This window comes from Symphalangus syndactylus, chromosome 12 (genome assembly GCF_028878055.3).
Source record: "Symphalangus syndactylus isolate Jambi chromosome 12, NHGRI_mSymSyn1-v2.1_pri, whole genome shotgun sequence".
NCBI classification, from domain to species: Eukaryota; Metazoa; Chordata; class Mammalia; order Primates; family Hylobatidae; genus Symphalangus; species Symphalangus syndactylus.
In genome coordinates this window covers 107204010-107216988 of record NC_072441.2, presented here as the reverse complement: position 1 = coordinate 107216988, position 12979 = coordinate 107204010, and positions in this window count along the sequence as shown.

Below are 12979 nucleotides of genomic sequence, written 5' to 3'. Positions count from 1 at the left end.
ATCTGAACACTCTTTCTGTAGAAAATACAACTGGACATTTGGAGCGCTAAGAGCGTAGTAGTGGAAAAAGGAATATATTCAAATATAAACTACACAGAAGCATTCTGTGAAACTTCTTTCTGATCTGAGCATTCAGCTAACAGAGTTAAACCATACTTTTGATTGAGCAGTTTTGAAACACTCTGTCTGTAGAAAATGCAACTGGACATTAGTAGCGCTAAGTGGGTAATAGTGGAAAAAAGAATATGTTCAAATATAAACTACACAGAAGCATTGTATGAAACTTCTTTCTGTTCTGTGCATTCAACTAACAGAGTTGAACCTTACTTTTGATTGAGCCGTTCTGAAACACTCTTTCTGTAGAAACTGCAATTGGACATTCTGAGCGCTAAGAGGCCTATATTGGGAAAAGGAATGTCTACAAATAAAAACTACACAGAAGAATTGTGTGAAACTTCTTTCTGTTCTCTTTGTTCAACTAAAAGATTTGAACCTTAGTTTTGATTGAGCCGTTCTGAAACACTCTTTCTGTAGAAAATGCAAGTGGAGATTCGGAGCGCTAAGAGGGTAATAGTGGAAAAAGGAATGTCTCCAAATATAAACTACACAGAATCATTCTGTGAAACTTCTTTCTGTTGTGTGCATTCAGCTAACAGTGTTAAACCATACTTTTGATTGAGCAGATCTGAACACTCTTTCTGTAGAAAATGCAACTGGACATTTGGAGCGCTAAGAGAGTAGTAGTGGAAAAAGGAATATATTCAAAAAAACTACACAGAAGCATTCTGTGAAACTTCTTTCTGATCTGAGCATTCAGCTAACAGAGTTAAACCATAGTTTTGATTGAGCAGTTTTGAAACACTCTGTCTGTAGAAAATGCAACTGGACATTAGTAGCGCTAAGTGGGTAATAGTGGAAAAAAGAATATGTTCAAATATAAACTACACAGAAGCATTGTATGAAACTTCTTTCTGTTCTGTGCATTCAACTAACAGAGTTGAACCTTACTTTTGATTGAGCCGTTCTGAAACACTCTTTCTGTAGAAACTGCAATTGGACATTCTGAGCGCTAAGAGGCCTATATTGGGAAAAGGAATGTCTACAAATAAAAACTACACAGAAGAATTGTGTGAAACTTCTTTCTGTTCTCTTTGTTCAACTAAAAGAGTTGAACCTTAGTTTTGATTGAGCCGTTCTGAAACACTCTTTCTGTAGAAAATGCAAGTGGAGATTCGGAGCGCTAAGAGGGTAATAGTGGAAAAAGGAATGTCTCCAAATATAAACTACACAGAATCATTCTGTGAAACTTCTTTCTGATGTGTGCATTCAGCTAACAGAGTTAAACCATACTTTTGATTGAGCAGATCTGAACACTCTTTCTGTAGAAAATGCAACTGGACATTTGGAGCGCTAAGAGAGTAGTAGTGGAAAAAGGAATATATTCAAATATAAACTACACAGAAGCATTCTGTGAAACTTCTTTCTGATCTGAGCATTCAGCTAACAGAGTTAAACCATAGTTTTGATTGAGCAGTTTTGAAACACCCTGTCTGTAGAAAATGCAAATGGACATTCGTAGCGCTAAGTGGGTAATAGTGGAAAAAAGAATATGTTCAAATATAAACTACACAGAAGCATTGTATGAAACTTCTTTGTGTTCTGTGCATTCAACTAACAGAGTTGAACCTTACTTTTGATTGAGCCGTTCTGAAACACTCTTTCTGTAGAAACTGCAATTGGACATTCTGAGCGCTAAGAGGCCTATATTGGGAAAAAGAATGTCTACAAATAAAAACTACACAGAAGAATTGTGTGAAACTTCTTTCTGTTCTGTTTGTTCAACTAAAAGAGTTGAACCTTAGTTTTGATTGAGCCGTTCTGAAACACTCTTTCTGTAGAAAATGCAAGTGGAGATTCGGAGCGCTAAGAGGGTAATAGTGGAAAAAGGAATGTCTCCAAATATAAACTACACAGAATCATTCGGTGAAACTTCTTTCTGATCTGTGCATTCAGCTAACAGAGTTAAACCATACTTTTGATTGAGCAGATCTGAACACTCTTTCTGTAGAAAATGCCACTGGACATTTGGAGCGCTAAGAGAATAGTAGTGGAAAAAGGAATATATTCAAATATAAACTACACAGAAGCATTCTGTGAAACTTCTTTCTGATCTGAGCATTCAGCTAACAGACTTAAACCATACTTTTGATTGAGCAGTTTTGAAACACTCTGTCTGTAGAAAATGCAACTGGACATTCGTAGCGCTAAGTGGGTAATAGTGGAAAAAAGAATATGTTCAAATATAAACTACACAGAAGCATTGTATGAAACTTCTTTCTGTTCTGTGCATTCAACTAACAGAGTTGAACCTTACTTTTGATTGAGCCTTTCTGAAACACTCTTTCTGTAGAAACTGAAATTGGACATTCTGAGCGCTAAGAGGCCTCTATTGGGAAAAATAATATCTTCAAATAAAAACTACACAGAAGTATTGTGTGAAACTTATTTCTGATATGTTCATTAAGCTAACAGAATTAAACCATACTTTTGATTGCGCAGTTCTGAACACTCTTTCTGTAGAAAATGCAAGTGGACATTCGGAGCGCTAAGAGGGTAATAGTGGAAAAAGGAATATATTTAAATATAAACTACACAGTAGCATTCTGTGAAAATTCTTTCTGTTCTGTGCATTCAACTAACAGTGTTGAACCTTACTTTTGATTGAGCCGTTCTGAAACACTCTTTCTGTAGAAACTGCAATTGGACATGCTAAGCGCTAAGAGGCCTACATTGGGAAAAAGAATATCTTCAAATAAAAACTACACAGATGCATTCTGTGAAACATATTTCTGATCTGTAAATTCAGTTAACAGAGATAAAACATATTTTTGATTGAGCAGTTATGAAACACTCTTTTTGTAGAAAATGCAAGTGGAGATTCGAGCGCTAAGAGGGTAATAGTGGAAAAAGGAATATATTTAAATATAAACTACACAGTAGCATTCTGTGAAAATTCTTTCTGTTCTGTGCATTCAGCTAACAGAGTTGAACCTTACTTTTGATTGAGCCGTTCTGAAACACTCTTTCTGTAGAAACTGAAATTGGACATGCTAAGCGCTAAGAGGCCTACATTGGGAAAAAGAATATCTTCAAATAAAAACTACACAGATGCATTCTGTGAAACTTATTTCTGATCTGTAAATTCAGTTAACAGAGATAAAACATATTTTTGATTGAGCAGTTATGAAACACTCTTTTTGTAGAAAATGCAAGTGGAGATTCGGAGCGCTAAGTAGTTAATAGTGGAAAAAGGAATGTCTTCAAATATAAAGTACACAGAATCATTCGGTGAAACTTCTTTCTGATCTGTGCATTCAGCTAACAGAGTTAAACCATACTTTTGATTGAGCAGATCTGAACACTCTTTCTGTAGAAAATGCAACTGGACATTTGGAGCGCTAAGAGTGTAGTAGTGGAAAAAGGAATATATTCAAATATAAACTACACAGAAGCATTCTGTGAAACTTCTTTCTGATCTGAGCATTCAGCTAACAGAGTTAAACCATACTTTTGATTGAGCAGTTTTGAAACACTCTGTCTGTAGAAAATGCAACTGGACATTCGTAGCGCTAAGTGGGTAATAGTGGAAAAAAGAATATGTTCAAATATAAACTACACAGAAGCATTGTATGAAACTTCTTTCTGTTCTGTGCATTCAACTAACAGAGTTGAACCTTACTTTTGATTGCGCCGTTCTGAAACACTCTTTCTGTAGAAACTGCAATTGGACATTCTGAGCGCTAAGAGGCCTATATTGGGAAAAAGAATGTCTACAAATAAAAACTACACAGAAGAATTATGTGAAATTTCTTTCTGTTCTGTTTGTTCAACTAAAAGAGTTGAACCTTAGTTTTGATTGAGCCGTTCTGAAACACTCTTTCTGTAGAAAATGCAAGTGGAGATTCGGAGCGCTAAGAGGGTAATAGTGGAAAAAGGGATGTCTCCAAATATAAACTACACAGAATCATTCGGTGAAACTTCTTTCTGATCTGTGCATTCAGCTAACAGAGTTAAACCATACTTTTGATTGAGCAGATCTGAACACTCTTTCTGTAGAAAATGCAACTGGACATTTGGAGCGCTAAGAGAGTAGTAGTGGAAAAAGGAATATATTCAAATATAAACTACACAGAAGCATTCTGTGAAACTTCTTTCTGATCTGAGCATTCAGCTAACAGAGTTAAACCATACTTTTGATTGAGCAGTTTTGAAACACTCTGTCTGTAGAAAATGCAACTGGACATTCGTAGCGCTAAGTGGGTAATAGTGGAAAAAAGAATATGTTCAAATATAAACTACACAGAAGCATTGTATGAAACTTCTTTCTGTTCTGTGCATTCAACTAACAGAGTTGAACCTTAATTTAGATTGAGCCTTACTGAAACACTCTTTCTGTAGAAACTGCAATTGGACATTCTGAGCGCTAAGAGGCCTATATTGGGAAAAATAATATCTTCAAATAAAAACTACAGAGAAGCATTGTGTGAAACTTATTTCTGATATGTTCATTAAGCTAACAGAGTTAAACCATACTTTTGATTGCGCAGTTCTGAACACTCTTTCTGTAGAAAATGCAAGTGGACATTCGGAGCGCTAAGAGGGTAATAGTGGAAAAAGGAATATATTTAAATATAAACTACACAGTAGCATTCTGTGAAAATTCTTTCTGTTCTGTGCATTCAACTAACAGAGTTGAACCTTACTTTTGATTGAGCCATTCTGAAACACTCTTTCTGTAGAATCTGCAATTGGACATGCTAAGCGCTAAGAGGCCTACATTGGGAAAAAGAATATCTTCAAATAAAAACTACACAGATGCATTCTGTGAAACTTATTTCTGATCTGTAAATTCAGTTAACAGAGATAAAACATATTTTTGATTGAGCAGTTATGAAACACTCTTTTTGTAGAAAATGCAAGTGGAGATTCGGAGCGCTAAGAGGGTAATAGTGGAAAAAGGAATGTCTTCAAATATAAACTACACAGAATCATTCGGTGAAACTCCCTTCTGATCTGTGCATTCAGCTAACAGAGTTAAACCATACTTTTGATTGAGCAGATCTGAACACTCTTTCTGTAGAAAATGCAACTGGACACTTGGAGCGCTAAGAGCGTAGTAGTGGAAAAAGGAATATATTCAAATATAAACTACACAGAAGCATTCTGTGAAACTTCCTTCTGATCTGAGCATTCAGCTAACAGAGTTAAACCATACTTTTGATTGAGCAGTTTTGAAACACTCTGTCTGTAGAAAATGCAACTGGACATTCGTAGCGCTAAGTAGGTAATAGTGGAAAAAAGAATATGTTCAAATATAAACTACACAGAAGCATTGTATGAAACTTCTTTCTGTTCTGTGCATTCAACTAACAGAGTTGAACCATACTTTTGATTGAGCCGTTCTGAAACACTCTTTCTGTAGAAACTGCAATTGGACATTCTGAGCGCTAGGAGGCCTATATTGGGAAAAAGAATGTCTACAAATAAAAACTACACAGAAGAATTGTGTGAAACTTCTTTCTGTTCTGTTTGTTCAACTAAAAGAGTTGAACCTTAGTTTTGATTGAGCCGTTCTGAAACACTCTTTCTGTAGAAAATGCAAGTGGAGATTCGGAGCGCTAAGGGGGTAATAGTGGAAAATGGAATGTCTCCAAATATAAACTACACAGAATCATTCTGTGAAACTTCTTTCTGATCTGTGCATTCAGCTAACAGAGTTAAACCATACTTTTGATTGAGCAGATCTGAACACTCTTTCTCTAGAAAATGCAACTGGACATTTGGAGCGCTAAGAGAGTAGTAGTGGAAAAAGGAATATATTCAAATATAAACTACACAGAAGCATTCTGTGAAACTTCTTTCTGATCTGAGAATTCAGCTAACAGAGTTAAACCATACTTTTGATTGAGCAGTTTTGAAACACTCTGTCTGTAGAAAATGCAACTGGACATTCGTAGCGCTAAGTGGGTAATAGTGGAAAAAAGAATATGTTCAAATATAAACTACACAGAAGCATTGTATGAAACTTCTTTCTGTTCTGTGCATTCAACTAACAGAGTTGAACCTTACTTTTGATTGAGCCGTTCTGAAACACTCTTTCTGTAGAAACTGCAATTGGACATTCTGAGCGCTAAGAGGCCTATATTGGGAAAAAGAATGTCTACAAATAAAAACTACACAGAAGAATTGTGTGAAACTTCTTTCTGTTCTGTTTGTTCAACTAAAAGAGTTGAACCTTAGTTTTGATTGAGCCGTTCTGAATCACTCTTTCTGTAGAAAATGCAAGTGGAGATTCGGAGCGCTAAGAGGGTAATAGTGGAAAAAGGAATGTCTCCAAATATAAACTACACAGAATCATTCGGTGAAACTTCTTTCTGATCTGTGCATACAGCTAACAGAGTTAAAACATACTTTTGATTGAGCAGATCTGAACACTCTTTCTGTAGAAAATGCAACTGGACATTTGGAGCGCTAAGAGAGTAGTAGTGGAAAAAGGAATATATTCAAATATAAACTACACAGAAGCATTCTGTGAAACTTATTTCTGATCTGAGCATTCAGCTAACAGAGTTAAACCATACTTTTGATTGAGCAGTTTTGAAACACTCTGTCTGTAGAAAATGCAACTGGACATTCGTAGCGCTAAGTGGGTAATACTGGAAAAAAGAATATGTTCAAATATAAACTACACAGCAGCATTGTATGAAACTTCTTTCTGTTCTGTGCATTCAACTAACAGAGTTGAACCTTACTTTTGATTGAGCCGTTCTGAAACACTCTTTCTGTAGAAACTGCAATTGGACATGCTAAGCGCTAAGAGGCCTACATTGGGAAAAAGAATATCTTCAAATAAAAACTACACAGAAGCATTGTGTGAAACTTATTTCTGATATGTTCATTAAGCTAACAGAGTTAAACCATACTTTTGATTGCGCAGTTCTGAACACTCTTTCTGTAGAAAATGCAAGTGGACATTCGGAGCGCTAAGAGGGTAATAGTGGAAAAAGGAATATATTTAAATATAAACTACACAGTAGCATTCTGTGAAAATTCTTTCTGTTCTGTGCACTTAACTAACAGAGTTGAACCTTACTGTTGATTGAGCCGTTCTGAAACACTCTTTCTGTAGAAACTGCAATTGGACATGCTAAGCGCTAAGAGGCCTACATTGGGAAAAAGAATATCTTCAAATAAAAACTACACAGATGCATTCTGTGAAACTTATTTCTGATCTGTAAATTCAGTTAACAGAGATAAAACATATTTTTGATTGAGCAGTTATGAAACACTCTTTTTGTAGAAAATGCAAGTGGAGATTCGGAGCGCTAAGAGGGTAATAGTGGAAAAAGGAATGTCTTCAAATATAAACTACACAGAATCATTCGGTGAAACTTCCTTCTGATCTGTGCATTCAGCTAACAGAGTTAAACCATACTTTTGATTGAGCAGATCTGAACACTCTTTCTGTAGAAAATGCAACTGGACATTTGGAGCGCTAAGAGTGTAGTAGTGGAAAAAGGAATATATTCAAATATAAACTACACAGAAGCATTCTCTGAAACTTCTTTCTGATCTGAGCATTCAGCTAACAGAGTTAAACCATACTTTTGATTGAGCAGTTTTGAAACACTCTGTCTGTAGAAAATGCAACTGGACATTCGTAGCGCTAAGTGAGTAATAGTGGAAAAAAGAATATGTTCAAATATAAACTACACAGAAGCATTGTATGAAACTTCTTTCTGTTCTGTGCATTCAACTAACAGAGTTGAACCTTACTTTTGATTGAGCCGTTCTGAAACACTCTTTCTGTAGAAACTGCAATTGGACATTCTGAGCGCTAAGAGGCCTATATTGGGAAAAAGAATGTCTACAAATAAAAACTACACAGAAGAATTATGTGAAATTTCTTTCTGTTCTGTTTGTTCAACTAAAAGAGTTGAACCTTAGTTTTGATTGAGCCGTTCTGAAACACTCTTTCTGTAGAAAATGCAAGTGGAGATTCGGAGCGCTAAGAGGGTAATAGTGGAAAAAGGGATGTCTCCAAATATAAACTACACAGAATCATTCGGTGAAACTTCTTTCTGATCTGTGCATTCAGCTAACAGAGTTAAACCATACTTTTGATTGAGCAGATCTGAACACTCTTTCTGTAGAAAATGCAACTGGACATTTGGAGCGCTAAGAGAGTAGTAGTGGAAAAAGGAATATATTCAAATATAAACTACACAGAAGCATTCTGTGAAACTTCTTTCTGATCTGAGCATTCAGCTAACAGAGTTAAACCATACTTTTGATTGAGCAGTTTTGAAACACTCTGTCTGTAGAAAATGCAACTGGACATTCGTAGCGCTAAGTGGGTAATAGTGGAAAAAAGAATATGTTCAAATATAAACTACACAGAAGCATTGTATGAAACTTCTTTCTGTTCTGTGCATTCAACTAACAGAGTTGAACCTTAATTTTGATTGAGCCTTACTGAAACACTCTTTCTGTAGAAACTGCAATTGGACATTCTGAGCGCTAAGAGGCCTATATTGGGAAAAATAATATCTTCAAATAAAAACTACAGAGAAGCATTGTGTGAAACTTATTTCTGATATGTTCATTAAGCTAACAGAGTTAAACCATACTTTTGATTGCGCAGTTCTGAACACTCTTTCTGTAGAAAATGCAAGTGGACATTCGGAGCGCTAAGAGGGTAATAGTGGAAAAAGGAATATATTTAAATATAAACTACACAGTAGCATTCTGTGAAAATTCTTTCTGTTCTGTGCATTCAACTAACAGAGTTGAACCTTACTTTTGATTGAGCCGTTCTGAAACACTCTTTCTGTAGAATCTGCAATTGGACATTCTGAGCGCTAAGAGGCCTATATTGGGAAAAAGAATATCTTCAAATAAAAACTACACAGATGCGTTCTGTGAAACTTATTTCTGATCTGTAAATTCAGTTAACAGAGATAAAACATATTTTTGATTGAGCAGTTATGAAACACTCTTTTTGTAGAAAATGCAAGTGGAGATTCGGAGCGCTAAGAGGGTAATAGTGGAAAAAGGAATGTCTTCAAATATAAACTACACAGAATCATTCGGTGAAACTCCCTTCTGATCTGTGCATTCAGCTAACAGAGTTAAACCATACTTTTGATTGAGCAGATCTGAACACTCTTTCTGTAGAAAATGCAACTGGACATTTGGAGCGCTAAGAGCGTAGTAGTGGAAAAAGGAATATATTCAAATATAAACTACACAGAAGCATTCTGTGAAACTTCCTTCTGATCTGAGCATTCAGCTAACAGAGTTAAACCATACTTTTGATTGAGCAGTTTTGAAACACTCTGTCTGTAGAAAATGCAACTGGACATTCGTAGCGCTAAGTAGGTAATAGTGGAAAAAAGAATATGTTCAAATATAAACTACACAGAAGCATTGTATGAAACTTCTTTCTGTTCTGTGCATTCAACTAACAGAGTTGAACCATACTTTTGATTGAGCCGTTCTGAAACACTCTTTCTGTAGAAACTGCAATTGGACATTCTGAGCGCTAGGAGGCCTATATTGGGAAAAAGAATGTCTACAAATAAAAACTACACAGAAGAATTGTGTGAAACTTCTTTCTGTTCTGTTTGTTCAACTAAAAGAGTTGAACCTTAGTTTTGATTGAGCCGTTCTGAAACACTCTTTCTGTAGAAAATGCAAGTGGAGATTCGGAGCGCTAAGGGGGTAATAGTGGAAAATGGAATGTCTCCAAATATAAACTACACAGAATCATTCTGTGAAACTTCTTTCTGATCTGTGCATTCAGCTAACAGAGTTAAACCATACTTTTGATTGAGCAGATCTGAACACTCTTTCTCTAGAAAATGCAACTGGACATTTGGAGCGCTAAGAGAGTAGTAGTGGAAAAAGGAATATATTCATATATAAACTACACAGAAGCATTCTGTGAAACTTCTTTCTGATCTGAGCATTCAGCTAACAGAGTTAAACCATACTTTTGATTGAGCAGTTTTGAAACACTCTGTCTGTAGAAAATGCAACTGGACATTCGTAGCGCTAAGTGGGTAATAGTGGAAAAAAGAATATGTTCAAATATAAACTACACAGAAGCATTGTATGAAACTTCTTTCTGTTCTGTGCATTCAACTAACAGAGTTGAACCTTACTTTTGATTGAGCCGTTCTGAAACACTCTTTCTGTAGAAACTGCAATTGGACATTCTGAGCGCTAAGAGGCCTATATTGGGAAAAAGAATGTCTACAAATAAAAACTACACAGAAGAATTGTGTGAAACTTCTTTCTGTTCTGTTTGTTCAACTAAAAGAGTTGAACCTTAGTTTTGATTGAGCCGTTCTGAAACACTCTTTCTGTAGAAAATGCAAGTGGAGATTCGGAGCGCTAAGAGGGTAATAGTGGAAAAAGGAATGTCTCCAAATATAAACTACACAGAATCATTCGGTGAAACTTCTTTCTGATCTGTGCATTCAGCTAACAGAGTTAAACCATACTTTTGATTGAGCAGATCTGAACACTCTTTCTGTAGAAAATGCAACTGGACATTTGGAGCGCTAAGAGAGTAGTAGTGGAAAAAGTAATATATTCAAATATAAACTACACAGAAGCATTCTGTGAAACTTCTTTCTGATCTGAGCATTCAGGTAACAGAGTTAAACCATACTTTTGTTTGAGCAGTTTTGAAACACACTGTCTGTAGAAAATGCCACTGGACATTCGTAGCGCTAAGTGGGTAATAGTGGAAAAAAGAATATGTTCAAATATAAACTACACAGAAGCATTGTATGAAACTTCTTTCTGTTCTGTGCATTCAACTAACAGAGTTGAACCTTACTTTTGATTGAGCCGTTCTGAAACACTCTTTCTGTAGAAACTGCAATTGGACATTCTGAGCGCTAGGAGGCCTATATTGGGAAAAAGAATGTCTACAAATAAAAACTACACAGAAGAATTGTGTGAAACTTCTTTCTGTTCTGTTTGTTCAACTAAAAGAGTTGAACCTTAGTTTTGATTGAGCCGTTCTGAATCACTCTTTCTGTAGAAAATGCAAGTGGAGATTCGGAGCGCTAAGAGGGTAATAGTGGAAAAAGGAATGTCTCCAAATATAAACTACACAGAATCATTCGGTGAAACTTCTTTCTGATCTGTGCATACAGCTAACAGAGTTAAACCATACTTTTGATTGAGCAGATTTCAACACTCTTTCTGTAGAAAATGCAACTGGACATTTGGAGCGCTAAGAGAGTAGTAGTGGAAAAAAGAATATATTCAAATATAAACTACACAGAAGCATTCTGTGAAACTTCTTTCTGATCTGAGCATTCAGCTAACAGAGTTAAACCATACTTTTGATTGAGCAGTTTTGAAACACTCTGTCTGTAGAAAATGCAACTGGACATTCGTAGCGCTAAGTGGGTAATACTGGAAAAAAGAATATGTTCAAATATAAACTACACAGCAGCATTGTATGAAACTTCTTTCTGTTCTGTGCATTCAACTAACAGAGTTGAACCTTACTTTTGATTGAGCCGTTCTGAAACACTCTTTCTGTAGAAACTGCAATTGGACATGCTAAGCGCTAAGAGGCCTACATTGGGAAAAAGAATATCTTCAAATAAAAACTACACAGAAGCATTGTGTGAAACTTATTTCTGATATGTTCATTAAGCTAACAGAGTTAAACCATACTTTTGATTGCGCAGTTCTGAACACTCTTTCTGTAGAAAATGCAAGTGGACATTCGGAGCGCTAAGAGGGTAATAGTGGAAAAAGGAATATATTTAAATATAAACTACACAGTAGCATTCTGTGAAAATTCTTTCTGTTCTGTGCATTTAACTAACAGAGTTGAACCTTACTGTTGATTGAGCCGTTCTGAAACACTCTTTCTGTAGAAACTGCAATTGGACATGCTAAGCGCTAAGAGGCCTACATTGGGAAAAAGAATATCTTCAAATAAAAACTACACAGATGCATTCTGTGAAACTTATTTCTGATCTGTAAATTCAGTTAACAGAGATAAAACATATTTTTGATTGAGCAGTTATGAAACACTCTTTTTGTAGAAAATGCAAGTGGAGATTCGGAGCGCTAAGAGGGTAATAGTGGAAAAAGGAATGTCTTCAAATATAAACTACACAGAATCATTCGGTGAAACTTCCTTCTGATCTGTGCATTCAGCTAACAGAGTTAAACCATACTTTTGATTGAGCAGATCTGAACACTCTTTCTGTAGAAAATGCAACTGGACATTTGGCGCGCTAAGAGCGTAGTAGTGGAAAAAGGAATATATTCAAATATAAACTACACAGAAGCATTCTGTGAAACTACTTTCGGATCTGAGCATTCAGCTAACAGAGTTAAACCATACTTTTGATTGAGCAGTTTTGAAACACTCTGTCTGTAGAAAATGCAACTGGACATTCGTAGCGCTAAGTGGGTAATAGTGGAAAACAGAATATGTTCAAATATAAACTACACAGAAGCATTGTATGAAACTTCTTTCTGTTCTGTGCATTCAACTAACAGAGTTGAACCTTACTTTTGATTGAGCCGTTCTGAAACACTCTTTCTGTAGAAACTGCAATTGGACATTCTGAGCGCTAGGAGGCCTATATTGGGAAAAAGAATGTCTACAAATAAAAACTACAAAGAAGAATTGTGTGAAACTTATTTCTGTTCTGTTTGTTCAAATAAAAGGGTTGAACCTTAGTTTTGATTGAGCCGTTCTGAAACACTCTTTCTGTAGAAAATGCAAGTGGAGATTCCGAGCGCTAAGTGGGTAATAGTGGAAAAAGGAATGTCTCCAAATATAAACTACACAGAATCATTCTGTGAAACTTTTTTCTGATCTGTGCATTCAGCTAACAGAGTTAAACCATACTTTTGATTGAGCAGATCTGAA